Raw genomic sequence first — 18,334 nt, 5'->3', positions numbered from 1 at the left:
CCCGGGGTGGACCGCTCGCCTGTGCATCGGCTGGGAACATCTCTGCGCAGCTGACCCGTCTCCGCTCGGGATGGTGTCCTGCTGGCCCCACTATGGACTGGACTCTCACTATTATGTTAGATCCACTATGGACTGGACTCTCACTATTATGTTAGATCCACTATGGACTGGACTCTCACAATATTATGTTAGACCCACTCGACATCCATTGCTTTCGGTCTCCCCTAGAGGGGTGGGGGGGGGTTACCCACATATGCGGTCCTCTCCAAGGTTTCTCATAGTCATTCACATCGACGTCCCACTGGGGTGAGTTTTTCCTTGCCCTTATGTGGGCTTTGTACCGAGGATGTCGTTGTGGCTTGTGCAGCCCTTTGAGACACTTGTGATTTAGGGCTATATAAATAAAGATTGATTGATTGATTGATTGATTGATAGTATAGTATAGTAATGCAATCTGACTATAGTTTAACTCTATTTTAGTAGATTTACTATATAATACACTGTATGGTTTGTATGGTTCATAAAGGCTTTAGGTCGGGGACAGCTTGACCTTGTAACAGATTGATTCAGTTTATATGAATTCCTATGTGGGAAATGTTGAGAGATTCGAACAACATGGAAGTCAACCAGCAACCTTGGAGGTTCTACACTCTATATTTAAGGCCACCAAGTGAGCCTTCAACTCAGCATTGAATCAACATGTTGTTGCCTTTTTTTTTTTCTTTCAGAAGGCAGAAAAAAAAACAAGCCGGTGGTGATGCTCCCTCTACGCATCCTATCCTCCCCTCGCTCCCTCCTTTCCTGCTCCCTTTCCCGCCCTTGGGGTAATTACAGGGTGCCACAGGGGCCTCTCTGACGTACCCAAAGGATTTATTTTAGTGAGTTTCCAACGAGGTTAAAAGAATGCCACAATGAAGGCACACACACGCACACACACACACACACACACACACACACATGCTCCCTTTGGCTACATTCTGACAGCATTTATCAACAGCGTGTCACCTGGTGTGATTCACATCACGTAGCACAACGCTGGCTCTCAGGTCGTGGAGATATGCTAACAGCATTTAGGTAATTGCTCGAGGAAAAAAAAAAAAAAGCTAAATGAAGTTCCCATGGGGATGCAACACATGTGTCTCTCAGTGACAAGTCCTCAAAAATAGATTTGCTTTTAATTACAAGGCTGCAGCAGCGCTTTTTTAATTGCATTACCTCGCAGAGGAAGAGTGCTCGTTTAATGTGTGCACAAAGGAGCTTCACTGACGAGGTGCGTTTGTGTTCTTTGTGTCAAAAAGGGCTTGTAATTTATAGCAGCCTTTAATCGAGCCGCTTCACAAGCTGTACCGTACTTTACGCACCATAAGCCGCCCTGGGTTATAAGCCGCGCCTTCAATGAACGGCATATTTCAAAACTGTGTCCACCTATAAGCCGCCCCGTGTTGTAAGCCGCATCTAACTGCGCTAAAGGAATGTCAAAAAAACAGTCAGATAGGTCAGTCAAACTTTAATAATATATTAAAAACCAGCGTGATGTGGGCGCGCATGGAGTCGTATATCAACATGGACGGAGCTGCGTGAAAAAAGCCACCCGGCCTCTTCGCGTAAACTTACCTTAACCACTCGCTCATCTTTTCTTCATCCATCCATCCCTTCGAGTTAGCTTTTATGATGACGCCGGCTGGAAAGGTCTCTTTTGGCAAGGTCTTCCTTTTGAATATCACCATGGGTGGAAGTTTCTGGCCATTAGCATGGCAAGCTAGAACCACAGTGAAGGATGACTTCTCATTCCCTGTGGTGCGAATATTCACCGTACGTGCTCCCGTTGTATCCACAGTGCGGTTCACAGGAATATCAAAAGTCAGTGGAACCTCGTCCATGTTGATAATGTTCTCTGGCCGGATCTTTTTTTCAGCTATCTTGTTTTTACAATATGCACGGAAAGTAGCCAGCTTTTCTTGAAAGTCTTTAGGCAGTTGCTGTGAAATAGTAGTCCGTGTGCGGATGGAGAGATTGCGTCTTTTCATGAACCGGAAACCTGTCGCTTAGTAGGAGCCATTTTGTGGTCTTTACAGATGTAAACACACAAAGGAAATGAAACGTAATATCCGCGCCCTTCTTCTTCTCCTTCTACGGGGGCGGGTGGTTGCTTACAGTAGAAGAAGAAGCGCTTCCTGTTCTATGGGGGTGGGTGCTTACCTTGGCGGTTGCTTGCGTAGAAGAAGAAGCACTTCCTCTTCTACGGGGAAAAAAGATGGCGGCTGTTTACCGTAGTTGCGAGACCGAAACTTTATGAAAATGAATCTTAATATTAATCCATATATAAAGCGCACCGGGTTATAAGCCGCACTGTCAGCTTTTGAGTAAATTTGTGGTTTTTAGGTGCGGCTAATAGTGCGGAAAATACGGTAATCAAATCCCTGCAGACCCCAAATGGTGAATGCTGCGATGCTCACATGCATGCCCAAGCACCCACATGGGATTGATGGCCACTTTCAATCTTTAACATAGTGTTGGAAAAGTCAAACTTGTTGTTGTTAATTTTGTGGCGAATTTGGTCCTGTTTACATATTAACAAGGTCACAAATCATATAGTTTATAGCAGAGGTGTGGACTCGAGTCACATGACTTGGACTCGAGTCAGACTCGAGTCATGAATTTGATGACTTTAGACTCGACTTGACAAAATGTAAAAAGACTTGCAACTCGACTTAGACTTTAACATCAATGACTTGTGACTTCACTTGGACTTGAGCCTTTTGAATTGACATGACTTGACATGACTTGCTACTTTCCCCAAAACCCAAAGATGAAAAAGTTATTCGGGAGCGCTCCGTATTTTTCATTGTGTACTTGTCTATCAGCGTTGCGTGTGTCAGCTGGTGTGGTCTCAGTACAACAGCCAATCAAATTAGATCTACTTTGTTTTCATCACACAGCATTCATCCAATCAAATTGCAGGACAACCAACGAAGAAGACATGTCCAAACCACACGCCAGTGAACAAAAAATGATACCTAAAATAATTTTGTTTGGGTATAAAAATTACGAGGTGGTCAACACAAAACGGTTTGCAGCATGCAACACATGCGGTTCGAAAATTACTGATGGAGAGGCAACAACTTCCAACTTCGTCCGGCATTTGAAGTTGCACAAAGAACGGTAAGTTTTGAATGTAAGATAACGTTTATTGGCTAAGTAACGTGACTTTTATTTGCTGTGTAGTTAAATCAGTGAGGCTGTAAACTCACTGCTAACGTTATAACGTTATTGCAAACACGGGAATCTGTTGCAGTTCACTACCTTATTCATACTTTTTGTTCAGTGATTTTTTAAGCAGGGTTACGTTAGTCAATATATCACATGTAACGTTAGACGGCGGTCAGCAGCACCGCGTATTTTAGCCACCTAAAAAAAGACAAAAATAGTCAAATAAAGGTCAGTTAAAATGTATACTATATTATGAATATGTGTACCGTTTTAGCTAGCTTTCTGACATACTGTTGGTTGTTTACCTCAGTGGTCCCCAACCACCGGGCCGCGGCCCGGTACTGGTCCGTGGATCGATTGGTATCGGGCCGCACAAGAATTTTTTTTTTTTTTTTCTTTTTTTAATTAAATCAACATAAAAAACACAAGATACACTTACAAGTAGTGCACCAACCCAAAACAACTCTCTCCCCCCTTTTGTTCTGGGCATTGAACATGAAGACTCTTCCTTCACTGTTCCGAGTGGCCATGAGAGTCTTGGCAGTGCCTGCCTCCAGTGCTCCAGTGGAGCGAGTTTTCAGCCATGGTGGCATCATACTACGCCCCCATCGTGCACAAATGACTGACAGACTCTTGGCTAATTTGGTCTTTTGCAAATGCAATGCAGCATAGGGCCCTGACATATAAAAAGTACAACTTTTTTGTTATGTTCACGTATATGTCATGTTTTTTCAATGTTAACACTTTTGTACAAATAAGTACATTTGCACTTTATTTTTCAATGTGTTTGTTCTGTAAAGGAATGAGTTAATGTTTAAAATGACTGGTTAGTAGTGCTATTATAAAGTGCAATGTCAGCACAATTTTCTTTCCTGCAATTTAAAATGCACTTGTTTTAATAAATAAATACAGCGTTTGAAAAGCATACACAATCTGTGTTAATATATTAGTCTGTGGTTAAAAGGACTTGAAAGGACTCGAAACTCAAAATGCAGGACTTAGGACTTGACTTGAGACTTTCCAGTCTTGACTTTGGACTTGACTCGGGGCTTGCCTTTCTTGACTCGGGACTTGACTCGGACTTGAGGGCAAAGACTTGAGACTTACTTGTGACTTGCAAAACAATGACTTGGTCCCACCTCTGGTTTATAGTTAATAAGCCTAACCAAGATTTTATTGTGCCCGATAATAAATGTACAAACCCCGTTTCCATATGAGTTGGGAAATTGTGTTAGATGTAAATATAAACGGAATACAATGATTTGCAAATCCTTTTCAACCCATATTCAGTTGAATATGCTACAAAGACAACATATTTGATGTTCACACTAAACATTTTTTTTTTTGCAAATAATCATTAACTTTAGAATTTGATGCCAGCAACACGTGACAAAGAAGTTGGGAAAGGTGGCAATAAATACTGATAAAGTTGAGGAATGCTCATCAAACACTTATTTGGAACATCCCACAGGTGTGCAGGCTAATTGGGAACAGGTGGGTGCCATGATTGGGTATAAAAACAGCTTCCCAAAAAATTCTCAGTCTTTCACAAGAAAGGATGGGGCGAGGTACACCCCTTTGTCCACAACTGCGTGAGCAAATAGTCAAACAGTTTAAGAACAACGTTTCTCAAAGTGCAATTGCAAGAAATTTAGGGATTTCAACATCTACGCTCCATAATATCATCAAAAGGTTCAGAGAATCTGGAGAAATCACTCCACGTAAGCGGCATGGCCGGAAACCAACATTGAATGACCGTGACCTTCGATCCCTCAGACGGCACTGTATCAAAAACCGACATCAATCTCGAAAGGATATCTCCACATGGGCTCAGGAACACTTCAGAAAACCACTGTCACTAAATACAGTTGGTCGCTACATCTGTAAGTGCAAGTTAAAGCTCTACTATGCAAGGCGAAAGCCATTTATCAACAACACCCAGAAACGCCGCCGGCTTCTCTGGGCTCGAGATCATCTAAGATGGACTCATGCAAAGTGGAAAAGTGTTCTGTGGTCTGACGAGTCCACATTTCAAATTGTTTTTGGAAATATTTGACATCGTGTCATCCGGACCAAAGAGGAAAAGAACCATCCGGATTGTTGTAGGCGCAAAGTGGAAAAGCCAGCATGTGTGATGGTATGGGGGTGCATTAGTGCCCAAGACATGGGTAACTTACACATCTGTGAAGGCACCATTAATGCTGAAAGGTACATACAGGTTTTGGAACAACATATGCTGCCATCTAAGCGCCGTCTTTTTCATGGACGCCCCTGCTTATTTCAGCAAGACAATGCCAAGCCACATTCAGCACGTGTTGCAACAGCGTGGCTTCGTAAAAAAAAGAGTGCGGGTACTTTCCTGGCCCGCCTGCAGTCCAGACCTGTCTCCCATCAAAAATGTGTGGCGCATTATGAAGCGTAAAATACGACAGCGGTGACCACGGACTGTTGAACGACTGCAGCTCTACATAAAACAAGAATGGGAAAGAATTCCACTTTCAAAGCTTCAACAATTAGTTTCCTCAGTTCCCAATCGTTTATTGAGTGTTGTTAAAAGAGAAGGTGATGTAACACAGTGGTGAACATGCCCTTTCCCAACTACTTTGTCACGTGTTGCAGCCATGAAATTCTAAGTTAATTATTATTTGCAAAAATAAAATACAGTTTATGAGTTTGAACATCAAATATGTTGTCTTTGTAGTGCATTCAATTGAATATGGGTTGAAAAGGATTTGCAAATCATTGTATTCTGTTTATATTTACATCTAACACAATTTCCCAACTCATATGGAAACGGGGTTTGCATGATCCTGTAACTACTTGGTATCGGATCGATACCTAAACGTGTGGTATCATCCAAAACTAATGTAAAGTGTCAAAGAAGAGAAGAAGAAGTGATTATTACATTTTAACAGAAGTGTAGATAGAACATGTTGAAAGAGAAAGTAAGCAGATATTAACAGTAAATGAACAAGTAGATTAATAATTCATTTTCTACCACTTGTGATAGAACAATTAATAAAACGATTCTGATTCTGATTCTGATTGTCCTTAATAATGTTGACAAAATAATAGAATGGAAAATGAAACAATATGTTACTAAATATGTCAGCAGCTAAATTAGGAGTCTTTGTTTGCTTGCTTACTACTAAAAGACAAGTTGTCATAAACGCGGCCCAGAGGATCACTGCATGTCCTCTTACATTGCTAGAGGACCTGCATAAGAGACACTGCAAACAGCATCCTCAGGGACTCATCCCACCCAGGTCACCACTGGCTTGAACTCTTGCCCTCAGGGAGGCGCTATAAGACCATCAAAGCAAGGACAATTAGACTGAAAAACAGTTTCTATCCTAGAGCTGTTATTGCCCTAAACCAGGGGTGCTCATTACGTCGATCGCGATCTACCGGTCGATCTCGGAGGGTGTGTCAGTCGATCACCAGCCAGGCATTAAAAAAATAGTCCTAAAAATGAGCGATCATAAATCTTCACTATGACGTCACTTTCGTCACTTGATTGACATTCACGGCACCCGAGGGTCTTCTGAGATGACGCTGGCTGCTGCCAGCTCATTAAAATGACCGACTGGAAGGTGAGAAACACTTTATTTCAACAGACTCTGGCGCCGTACCTGTCGTCAAAACTCCAAAGACCGACCGCACAGTTGCACAATAAAAGCCCTGCTTCATCCTGCCTGCGCTACCAAAATAAGAGTCTCAGAAAGCTGGCGTGCACAAGCTAGCAAGCTACGGAGTTTGCCGACAATGTATTTCTTGTAAAGTGTCTACAAAGGAGTACGGAAGCTGGACAAATAAGATGCCAAAAACCAACCACTTTCATGTGGTATTGGACAGAAAGGAGGACTTTTTTTCTCCTCCATTCGAAAATGCGGACGTTATCATCACCACTGTCTGATTCCTATCAATGCAAGTCATCACAATCAGGTAATACACTAACTTATATTCTTGTCTTCATGAAAGAAAGGAATCTATATGTGTTAAACATGCTTGTATTATCTTTAACCACCTTTAACTTGTTAACAATATTAACTATATGTGTTAAACATGCTTGTATTATCTTTAACCACCTTTAACTTGTTAACAGTATTAACTATATGTGTTAAACATGCTTGCATTATCTTTAACCACCTTTAACTTGTTAACAATATCAACTATATGTGTTAAACATGCTTGTTTTATCTTTAACCACCTTTAAGTTGTTAACAATATTAACTATTTGTGTTAAACATGCTTGTATTATTTTTAAACACCTTTAACTTGTTAACAATATTAACTATATGTATTAAACATACTTGTATTATCATTAAACACCTTTAATGTATTAACAATATTAACTATATGTGTTAAACATGCTTGCATTATCTTTAAACACCTTTAACTTGTTAACAATATTAACTATATGTATTAAACATACTTGTATTATCATTAAACACCTTTAATGTATTAACAATATTAACTATATGTGTTAAACATGCTTGCATTATCATTAAACACCTTTAACTTGTTAACAATATTAACTATATGTGTTAAACATGCTTGCATTATCTTTAAACACCTTTAACTTGTTAACAAAAACATATATTTCATAAATAAGTAAATATAAATGATATATATGAATGAGGTAGATCCCCACGACTTGATCAATTGAAAAGTAGCTCGCCTGCAGAAAAAGTGTGAGCACCCCTGCTCTAAACTCTGCACTTACCTGAACACTCACCACTTTATTACTTGCTTACCTCTGATAGAGATCTGCTGTGCAATATGTTTTTTTAACATTCTATTATGTTTTTAAATGTTCAATTGTTTTATTATTAATGTTGTCTTAAGACTATTTTATATAGGTTTGTTTTAAAAGCACTGAGCTGGATTGCTGTCCAATTTCGTTGTTTCCATACAATGACAATAAAGGTATTCTGATTCTGATTCTGATGTTCACTATTTTATATAAGGACAAACTTGCAATAAAAAACATATGTTTAATGTAGCCAAAGATTTTTTTGTTAAAATGAAGCCAATAATGACATTTTTTGTGGTCTCCTTTATTCATACTTGCCAACCCTCCCGGATTTTCCGGGAGACTCCCGAAATTCAGCGCCTCTCCCGAAAACCTCCCGGGACAAATTTTCTCCCGAAAATCTCCCGAAATTCAGGCCGAGCTGGAGGCCACGCCCCCTCCAGCTCCATGCGGACCTGAGTGACGTGTTGACAGCCTGTTCACACGTCCTCTTTCCCACAATATAAACAGCTAATGATCGAGGGCGAGTTCTTGGTTTCTTATGTGGGTTTATTGTTAGGCAGTTTCATTAACGTCCTCCCAGCGCGGTAACAACACACAACAAATTTTCGTCTACCTTAAAGTAGTTCGTCTGCCGTAAACAGCAATGTTGTGACACTTTTAAACAGGACAATACTGCCATCTACTGTACATGCATATGTGACCCACCCATAATGTGTCACATTTTTGTGTTGATTTATTTATTTTATTTTGTGGTTTGAATTCGTTTTTGGAGCTGTCATTACACATTTATCAGTATTCACATTGGTCAGTAGGGGGCAGTAGGGCGTTTCTTCCCAATTGAATGCCATCACCTGCAGACCGGAAGTGTCTTGTCATTCTGATGAGAGCGACCAGTCTGTGAACAATTGAAACGTCCTGTGTGCTTTTTCCTCCTGTATAACAGGTTAGTTTTGGTGAATCAATTCACTGAAGAATATCCATGTGATCTTTATACGTTTAAGTACACATTCTGATGGTGGAGCCTAACTCTAAAGTGTTTGTGAGTTGTAGTTTGTATTTGTGAATGAATCCAGTGCACAGCTGCAGTAATCAATACAAAAAGGCGACGTGATGATGCAATGTTTATATAGGAACTTCTGATCCTAATTCAGACTCCCAAATTAGAGCTCCCGTTTTCTTATTGATTTTGTAATGTATATTTGTATAATGTGTGTGTTCTGAAATAGTGACAGAGAATAGAACAAGGATGGACAATTCAACCCTTAACTCAACAATGAGTAGATGAGTGTTATGTGTGTGTATATGTGTAAATAAATGAACACTGAAATTCAAGTATTTATTTTATTTATTTATATATATAAATATATACATATATATATAATATATATACATATATATATGTAATAAAAAAAAATATATATAGCTAGAATTCACTGAAAGTCAAGTATTTCTTATATACAGGGCCGGCCCGTGGCATAGGCCGTATAGGCAAATGCTAAGGGCGCCGTCCATCAGGGGGCGCCACGCCAGTGCCACAAATGTTGGAGGAAAAAAAAAAAAAAGTTGGTACTATTATTTCTAAATACAAAAAATAATCTCACGTTAATTAAAATGCAAAGTAAAGCCTATATAATAGAAATATTATTTGTTACAATACCATGACTCTTTTTGAACGTCACCACATCAAAAAATCAACACAAGATGTCAAAACGGCCAAAACTGTCAGGTGCCCAGGGAAGAAAAAAGAGAAAAGAAGAGGAGGAGAAACGAGAAAAGACAGAGGTAGCAGGTAGGTAACGTTAGCCTACATGAAATTATTTGTCTGTTACAGAATGTGATAGTAACCTGGCTTTTTAGCATTAAGCTAATGTTACATGATTCGGCAATTGCTAATCAATAAGTAGCTAGTTCTGTTTTAACGTCGGGTTAATATTGTGGAGGGGGCTAAATTGTTATGGAAAATAATAATGTAACGTTAGGTAATTACAGTACTCCCACCTTACATTCCTCAGGGACATTTGTATTAGATCTTTTAAGCAGGTGTTATTGCCTTCTGGTTAGCTAATGTTTGCCCTGCAGGTAATAGTCACTTTTCCACCCATTAGGTATAGTTGTAAGCCTAGTTGTTAAAGTGCACATCATTAATGTTAATTAAGCAATATGTATGTAAAAAATATTGTATTTCATATATTCACTTTTTATTTTTTGCATTAATTTATTCATTCATATTTTTTTTATCTTGTTAACTATTCTGATTGTTAATTTGCTTTCTTTAAGTAAAAAAAAAGGTCAAAGACAAAGCTATTCGGTTTCTTGTGAGTATATACACTTCACTGCCGATGTGGGGGGGCGCCACCTAAAATCTTGCCTAGGGCGCCAGATTGGTTAGGGCCGGGCCTGCTTATATATATATATATATATATCTTAACCACGCCCCCCGCCCGACCCCCGACCACGCCCCCCACCCCCCACCTCCCGAAATCGGAGGTCTCAAGGTTGGCAAGTATGCCTTTATTTAGAAAAGTACCAAAACATTGGTATGGGGACAACACTAATACACACACACCGAGCACCCACTGGCAGAAATGTAGATGGGCGCCTATGCTGCAATGCTCACATGTATTCCGCTTTTCTGGAACATGGGATGCATTGTGGAATATGTTCTCACATGTAAGGAAGGACGTCAAGCTGCTTCTTCTCCACAGGCCCACTTTGTGCTTTTACAACATTTTTTTTTTTTTTTTTAAGAAGCCATAAAAGAGAAGTCTAGGATCGATTCCTCCCTCCCTCTCCATCCATCCGTCCGCCCTCTCTTTTTCCCCCACCCCCTCCTCCTAATACGTTCCATATTGTGAGTTTAAATGGGGTGGATTCAGGAAATGCAGTCACACCGCTCTGCCTTCCAAGCTTCCAGTCTGAGGTTTGGCGTGCACGCCGGTGGTTGAGTGCACGGGGGCTGATTGGGCGCTGCTCATGCGGGCTTCCCTCCTCCTCGTCATGTCCACGTCGCCGCTTCTGTTTCAGCTCATGTGGCCTGCACGTTATTTCAAGTCTTCAGCCCCGGTTTACATCCTGCATCGTTACGTTAACTCGTGTCGACGGCTGTCGGGCTACAGTTTGCTTACTCGCAAAAAAAAACGCTTGGTAAAACAACTCCTTTAATTACCTTTCTTAGTCATTTCCTGTTGTGTTGTCATTACCATTAAACCATGACCACAAAAAATCCACTCCGTAAAAAAACAACAAAACGTTAGCGTTTGATGAAGCCAACAAAAGGACACACACACACACACACACACATTCTTGTATTGTTACCTTCTTGAGACCTACGAAAAATGCCTACCGTATTTTCCGCACCATAAGGCGCCCTGGGTTATAAGCCGCGCCTTCAATGAACGGCATATTTCAAAACTTTGTCCACCTATAAGCCGCCCGGTGTTGTAAGCCGCATCTAACTGCGCTAAAGGAATGTCAAAAAAACAGTCAGATAGGTCAGTCAAACTTTAATAATATATTAAAAACCAGCGTGATGTGGGCGCGCATGGAGTCGTATATCAACATGGACGGAGCTGCGTGAAAAAAGCCACCCGGCCTCTTCGCGTAAACTTACCTTAACCACTCGCTCATCTTTTCTTCATCCATCCATCCCTTCGAGTTAGCTTTTATGATGACGCCGGCTGGAAAGGTCTCTTTTGGCAAGGTCTTCCTTTTGAATATCACCATGGGTGGAAGTTTCTGGCCATTAGCATGGCAAGCTAGAACCACAGTGAAGGATGACTTCTCATTCCCTGTGGTGCGAATATTCACCGTACGTGCTCCCGTTGTATCCACAGTGCGGTTCACAGGAATATCAAAAGTCAGTGGAACCTCGTCCATGTTGATAATGTTCTCTGGCCGGATCTTTTTTTCAGCTATCTTGTTTTTACAATATGCACGGAAAGTAGCCAGCTTTTCTTGAAAGTCTTTAGGCAGTTGCTGTGAAATAGTAGTCCGTGTGCGGATGGAGAGATTGCGTCTTTTCATGAACCGGAAACCTGTCGCTTAGTAGGAGCCATTTTGTGGTCTTTACAGATGTAAACACACAAAGGAAATGAAACGTACGGTAATTTCCGCGCGCTTTTTTTTCTTCTACGCGGGCGGGTGGTTGCTTACAGTAGAAGAAGAAGCGCTTCCTGTTCTATGGGGGCGGGTGCTTACCTTGGCGGTTGCTTGCGTAGAAGAAGAAGCACTTCCTCTTCTACGGGGAAAAAAGATGGCGGCTGTTTACCGTAGTTGCGAGACCGAAACTTTATGAAAATGAATCTTAATATTAATCCATATATAAAGCGCACCGGGTTATAAGCCGCACTGTCAGCTTTTGAGTAAATTTGTGGTTTTTAGGTGCGGCTAATAGTGCGGAAAATACGGTACCTCTTTAGGACCACCCTTTCTAGATAAATGTTTTTCAACCACCGCGAGATACAGTCTGGGAGATTATCTAATTTCATCTATTTGGGTTAAAAATATTTTTTGCAAACCAGTAATTATAGTCTGCAAACAGTGTTGGGACTAACGTGTTACAAAGTTTGTTTCAGCAGTAACTAGTAATCTAACGCGTTATTTTTTATATTCAGTAACTCAGTTACCGTTACTACATGATGCGTTACTGCGTTATTTTACGTTATTTTTTATGTAGTATCACCTAGAAACAGAAGATCTGAGTGTGTTTTATTGGAGCGCTGCAGTGTCGTCCTTCTAAATGTTTTTGTGTCACAAGCCGGAGGCGCGCTCTGTGTGTGTCTGGGTGTGGGTGTGGGTGTGGGGAGGGGACGGGAGGGGGGTGGGGGGGGGCGTGTCTGTGTTTACTAACAACGGAGCCGCACTCGAGTCACTCAACTCGAGTCTCTTAACATGGAGATATTCTCACTTCTTTTTTTTTGTCGAGCACAAAGAAAAGAACATTTTAGTTAAATGTAAGTTGTGTCTTGGATCAAAGATCCTATCTCCTGCCCAAAACAGCAAATCAAATCTGCCTGGTTAGGCTTTGTGTATGTCACGTGTGCCTTCCTTAGGTGAAGCCAGGTTTACAGCTATGTTGTTATTATGCTGTTTGTTACTTATGTATGTTATGTTGCAGCTATTTAAAATAGTTTTTGGCAATTTGTTCTGGCCCGAAATAAATTGGCCCTTTGATACATATCTTTGTCTTTGTGTGTTGTATGTAGAGCACATTGCTTAGCAGAGTTCAGTGATGCAAATGCATGTCAAGTTGATCAACACATTGTATTATTCTCCAGTGCAATAACAGTACTGAAATGAAGCCTTAAACTTTTTTTAAAAAAAAGAAAAAAAAAAGTAACTAAATAGTTACTTTTCACACGCATTACTTTTTGGTGTAAGTAACTGAGTTAGTAACTGAGTTACTTTTGAAATAAAGTAACTAGGAACTGTAAGTAGTTACTTGTTTTCAGTAACTAACCCAACACTGTCTGCAAATGATGTGTTGTTGTTGAGTGTCTGTGCTGTCTAGAGCAGTGTTTTTCAACCTTTTTTGAGCCAAGGCACATTTTTTTGCGTTGAAAAAATCCAGAGGCACACCACCGGCAGAAATCGTTAAAAAACTAAACTCAGTTGACAGTAAAACGTTGTCGTCGCAATTGTCGGATATGAATTCAAAGCATAACCATAACCAACCGTGCATCACTATAGCACTTGTCTCAAAGTAGGTCTACTGTCGCGACCTGTCACATCCCGCCGTGACTTATTTTGAGTTTTTCTGTGTTTTCCTGTGTGTGTGGTGTTTTAGTTCTTGTCTTGCGCTCCTATTTTGGTGTTGATTGTCATGTCATGCACGGATGTACTTTGTGGACGCCATCTGCTCCACACGCAGTAAGTCTTTGCTGTCGTCCAGCATTCCGTTTTTGTTTACTTTGTAGCCAGTTCAGTTTTAGTTTCGTTCTGCATAGCTTTCCCTAAGCTTCAATGCCTTTTCTTAGGGGCACTCAACTTTTGTTTATTTTTTGGTTTAAGCATTAGATACCTTTTACCTGCACACTGCCTCCCGCTGTTTCCGACATCTACAAAGCAATTAGCTACCGGCTGCCACCATATGAAAGAGTATTACACGGTTACTCCGCCGAGCTCTAGGCAGCACCGACACTCAACAACAACACATCATTTGCGGACTATAATTACCGTATTTTTCGGAGTATAAGTCGCACCGGCCGAAAATGCATAATAAAGAAGGAAAAAAACATATATAAGTCGCACTGGAGTATAAGTCGCATTTTTGGGGGAAATTTATTTGATAAAAGCCAACAGCAAGAATAGACATTTGAAAGGCAATTTAAAATAAATGAAGAATAGTGAACAACAGGCTGAATAAGTGTACGTTATATGAGGCATAAATAACCAACTGGTATGTTAACGTAACATATTATGGTAAGAGTCATTCAAATAACTATAACATATAGAACATGCTATACGTTTACCAAACAATCTGTCACTCCTAATCGCTAAATCCCATGAAATATTATACGTCTAGTCTCTTACGTGAATGAGATCAATAATATTATTTGATATTTTACGCTAATATGTTAATCATTTCCAGAGGTGGGTAGAGTAGCCAGAAATTGTACTCAAGTAAGAGTACTGTTACTTTAGAGATTTATTACTCAAGTAAAAGTAAGGAGTAGTCACCCAAATATTTACTTGAGTAAAAGTAAAAAGTATGTTGTGAAAAAACTACTCAAGTACTGAGTAACTGATGAGTAACATACACACACACACACACATATATATATATATATATATATATATATATATATATATATATATATGTGTATATATATATATATATACACATATATATATATATATATATATATATATATATATATATACATATACATATACATTGATATATAGAGTATACAATTTATATGTATTTATTTTGCTGTTTTTGTTTACATGTTAAAGATGTTTTAATGAATATACATGCATGTTTAACATATAGATTCCTTTCTTTCATGAAGACAAGAATATAAGTTGGTGTATTACCTGATTCTGATGACTTGCATTGATTGTAATCAGACAGTAGTGCTGATAACGTCCACGTTTTTAAATGGAGGAGAAAAAAAGTTCCTCCTTTCTGTCTAATACCACATGAAAGTGGTTGGTTTTTGGTATCTTATTTGTCCAGCTTCCATATTCGTTTTCATACACTTTACAAGAAATATATTAGCGTCAAACTCCTTAGCTTGCTAGCTTGTTTGCGCTGGCTTTCGGACTCTTGTTTTGAAAGCGCAAGCGCGATGGAGCGGCACTTTTATTGTGAAGACAGGAACTGTGCAGTCAGTCTTTAGGCTTTTGGCGGGACGTACGGTTGAAATAAAAAAGGGTATTTTTTCCTTCACACTTTTGATTGATTGATTGGAACTTTTATTAGTAGATTGCACAGTACAGTACATATTCCGTACAATTGACCACTAAATGGTAACACCCCAATAAGTTTTTCACACTTGTTTAAGTCAGGTCATGTGACCACCTGGCTCTGTTTGAATGGGCCAACGTCACCAGTGACTGCATCTGATTGGTGGAACGAAGTGAAACGTCACCAGTAAGGCAGGCACTATGAAGGTCTGTCTGACAGACCAAAACAAACAAAGCGTGCATTAACAGATCGATAAAAATTAGTAGCGAGTAGCGAGCTGAATGTAGATAAAAGTAGCGGAGTAAAAGTAGCGGAGTAAAAGTAGCGTTCCTTCTCTATAAATATACTTAAGTAAAAGTAAAAGTATGTTGCATTAAAACTACTCTTAGAAGTACAATTTATCCCAAAAGTTACTCAAGTAGATGTAACGGAGTAAATGTAGCGCGTTACTACCCGCCTCTGATCATTTCACACATAAGTCGCTCCTGAGTATAAGTCGCACCCCCGGCCAAACTATGAAAAAAAACTGCCACTTATAGTCCAAAAAATACGGTACTGGTTTGCAAAAAATATTTTTAATGTGTAATACTCTTCCATATCAGTAAGTTGCAGTTGGTAGCTAATTGCTTTGTAGATGTCAGAAACAGCGGGAGGCAGGGTGCAGGTAAAAAGGTGTCTGATGCTTAAACTAAAAACAAACAAAAGGTGAGTGCCCCTTAGAAAAGGCATTGAAGCTTAGGGAAGGCTATGCAGAAAGAAACTAAAACTGAACTGGCTGCAAAGTAAACAAAAACAGAATGCTGGACGACAGCAAAGACTTACTGCGGAGCAAAGACGGTGTCCGCAATGTACATCCGAACATGACATGGCAATCAACAATGCCCCCACAAAGAAGGATAAAACAACTGAAATATTCTTGATTGCTAAAACAAAGTACATGGGCGGATGAGTAAAACAATATTCAATCTAAGGCTGGAATTCCAGGGAGGGCGTCCAGTATTTTCCGGACCGTAGGGCGCACCAGATTATAAGGCGCACTGCCGATGAGCGGGTCTAGTCAGGTTTATTTTCATACAAAAGGCGCACCGGATTATAAGGTGTATTAAAGGAGTCATATTATTATGATTTTTTTCTAAATGTAAAAGACTTCTTTGTGGTCTACATAACATGTAATGGTGGTTCTTTGCTCAAAATGTTGCATAGATGATGTTTTACACATCATCATCACCGCTTTCTGACAGTCGCTTCAGGATGCGGCGTTTTGCGTGGCTTATTTACGTGGCTCACCTTCGACAGCGTCTTCTCCCCGTCATCTTTGTTGTAGCGGTGTAGCGTGCAAGGACGAGAGTGGAAGAAGTGTTAAAGACGGAGCGAACTGTTTTAATGACATTCACACTTTACTTCAATCAACAACGGAGCAGCATCTCCTCATCCGTGGCTCACTAGTGCAACAACAATTCTGTCCTTGGGTGAATAATGTAAACTCACTACACCGGTATGTTTTAGCGCTTTCATGGCGAGTTTACTGACAGATATAAGTAAGAACTTTACACTACTTTATATTAGAAATGGCAACAGCGGAGGATGAATGTCACATAACAAGAAGATAGAGAAAAAGAAGAAGCTTTTCGACTACGGACTACAAAGGCTGACGCACGCACATTTTCAGGACTTATGCAGATCCCAAATACAGATCAGCAGGTACCAGAAGGTAAGAAAAGTTGCTTTTGCATAATATTGCGAAACAAAACGCCAGATAATATGTCTTACCTAATACACACACCACAATAATACTCCTATGTTGAAGCACAGTACAATCCATCAAGCGGTGCGGCTTCATAGCTTACCAAAGTCGTACTAAAACATTTTGATAGATTTTTGAGCGCCATGTGTAATGATCTATATTCTCAATGGAACATATAACATTTTGGTGTTGTTTACTTGAGTCATACATATTGTGTCATGATCCGTGGTCCGGATCATGTTTTTGTTATGTTCTGTTAGATTTTGGACTCCCTTAGTTCCTGTTTTTGTTCACCCTTGTTTGTTACCATGGTTACTTATTATTTCCACCTGGCTCTGATTAGTGTTCGCCCGCTCACCTGCTTCGCGACCACTAATCAGAGGCATTAATTAAGCTTGCCTTTGCCAGTCAGTCGTCCTGGCGTCATTGTTTGCTTCATGCCTTGCCACGTAAGTTTTGTTTGTTCATGCCACAGTTAGTGAGTTTTGCCTTGTCCATAGTCCATGCTAAGTGTTAGCTTCTGTTTCCTGCGCTAAGTTTTTGTGCTTTAGCTCCAAGTGCGATCAGCTGCCTTGTGTTCCTTTTTGTTTGTGCCTCTTCGAGAGTTGAGAATTAAATCATGTTCTTACCTGCACGCCTTGTCCGGAGTAGTCCGTCTGCCTTCCTGGGAGAACGACCCCGCAGTAAGCTACGAAAACCACGTTGTGACATATTGCAGTTTACACGTATCTCTTATGTGTGACTGCCATCTACTGGTCACACTTATCATTTCACCATGTACCAAAAAAAAATAGCTTTGAGGTCGGTAAGCACAACCAAAATTATTCCGTACAATGGCGCACCGGGTTGTAAGGCGCACTGTCGAGTTTTGAGAAAATGAAAGGATTTTAAGTGCGCCTTACCGTCTACAAAAATACGTATACTTGCCAACCTTGAGACCTCCGATTTCGGGAGGTGGAGGGGAGGAGTATATTTACAGCTAGAATTCACCAAGTCAAGTATTTCATATATATATATATATATATATATATATATATACAGTATATAAAATACTTGACTTTCAGTGAATTCTCGCTATAAATATATATTTATTTTATTATATATATATATATATATATATATATATATATATATATATATATATATATATATATATATATATATATATATATATATATATATATATGTATATATATATATATATATATAT

Source organism: Nerophis lumbriciformis, linkage group LG10 (genome assembly GCF_033978685.3).
Source record: "Nerophis lumbriciformis linkage group LG10, RoL_Nlum_v2.1, whole genome shotgun sequence".
Classification (NCBI taxonomy): domain Eukaryota; kingdom Metazoa; phylum Chordata; class Actinopteri; order Syngnathiformes; family Syngnathidae; genus Nerophis; species Nerophis lumbriciformis.
The sequence above is the reverse complement of the archived record's forward strand: the minus strand, read 5'-3'. Positions refer to the sequence as shown.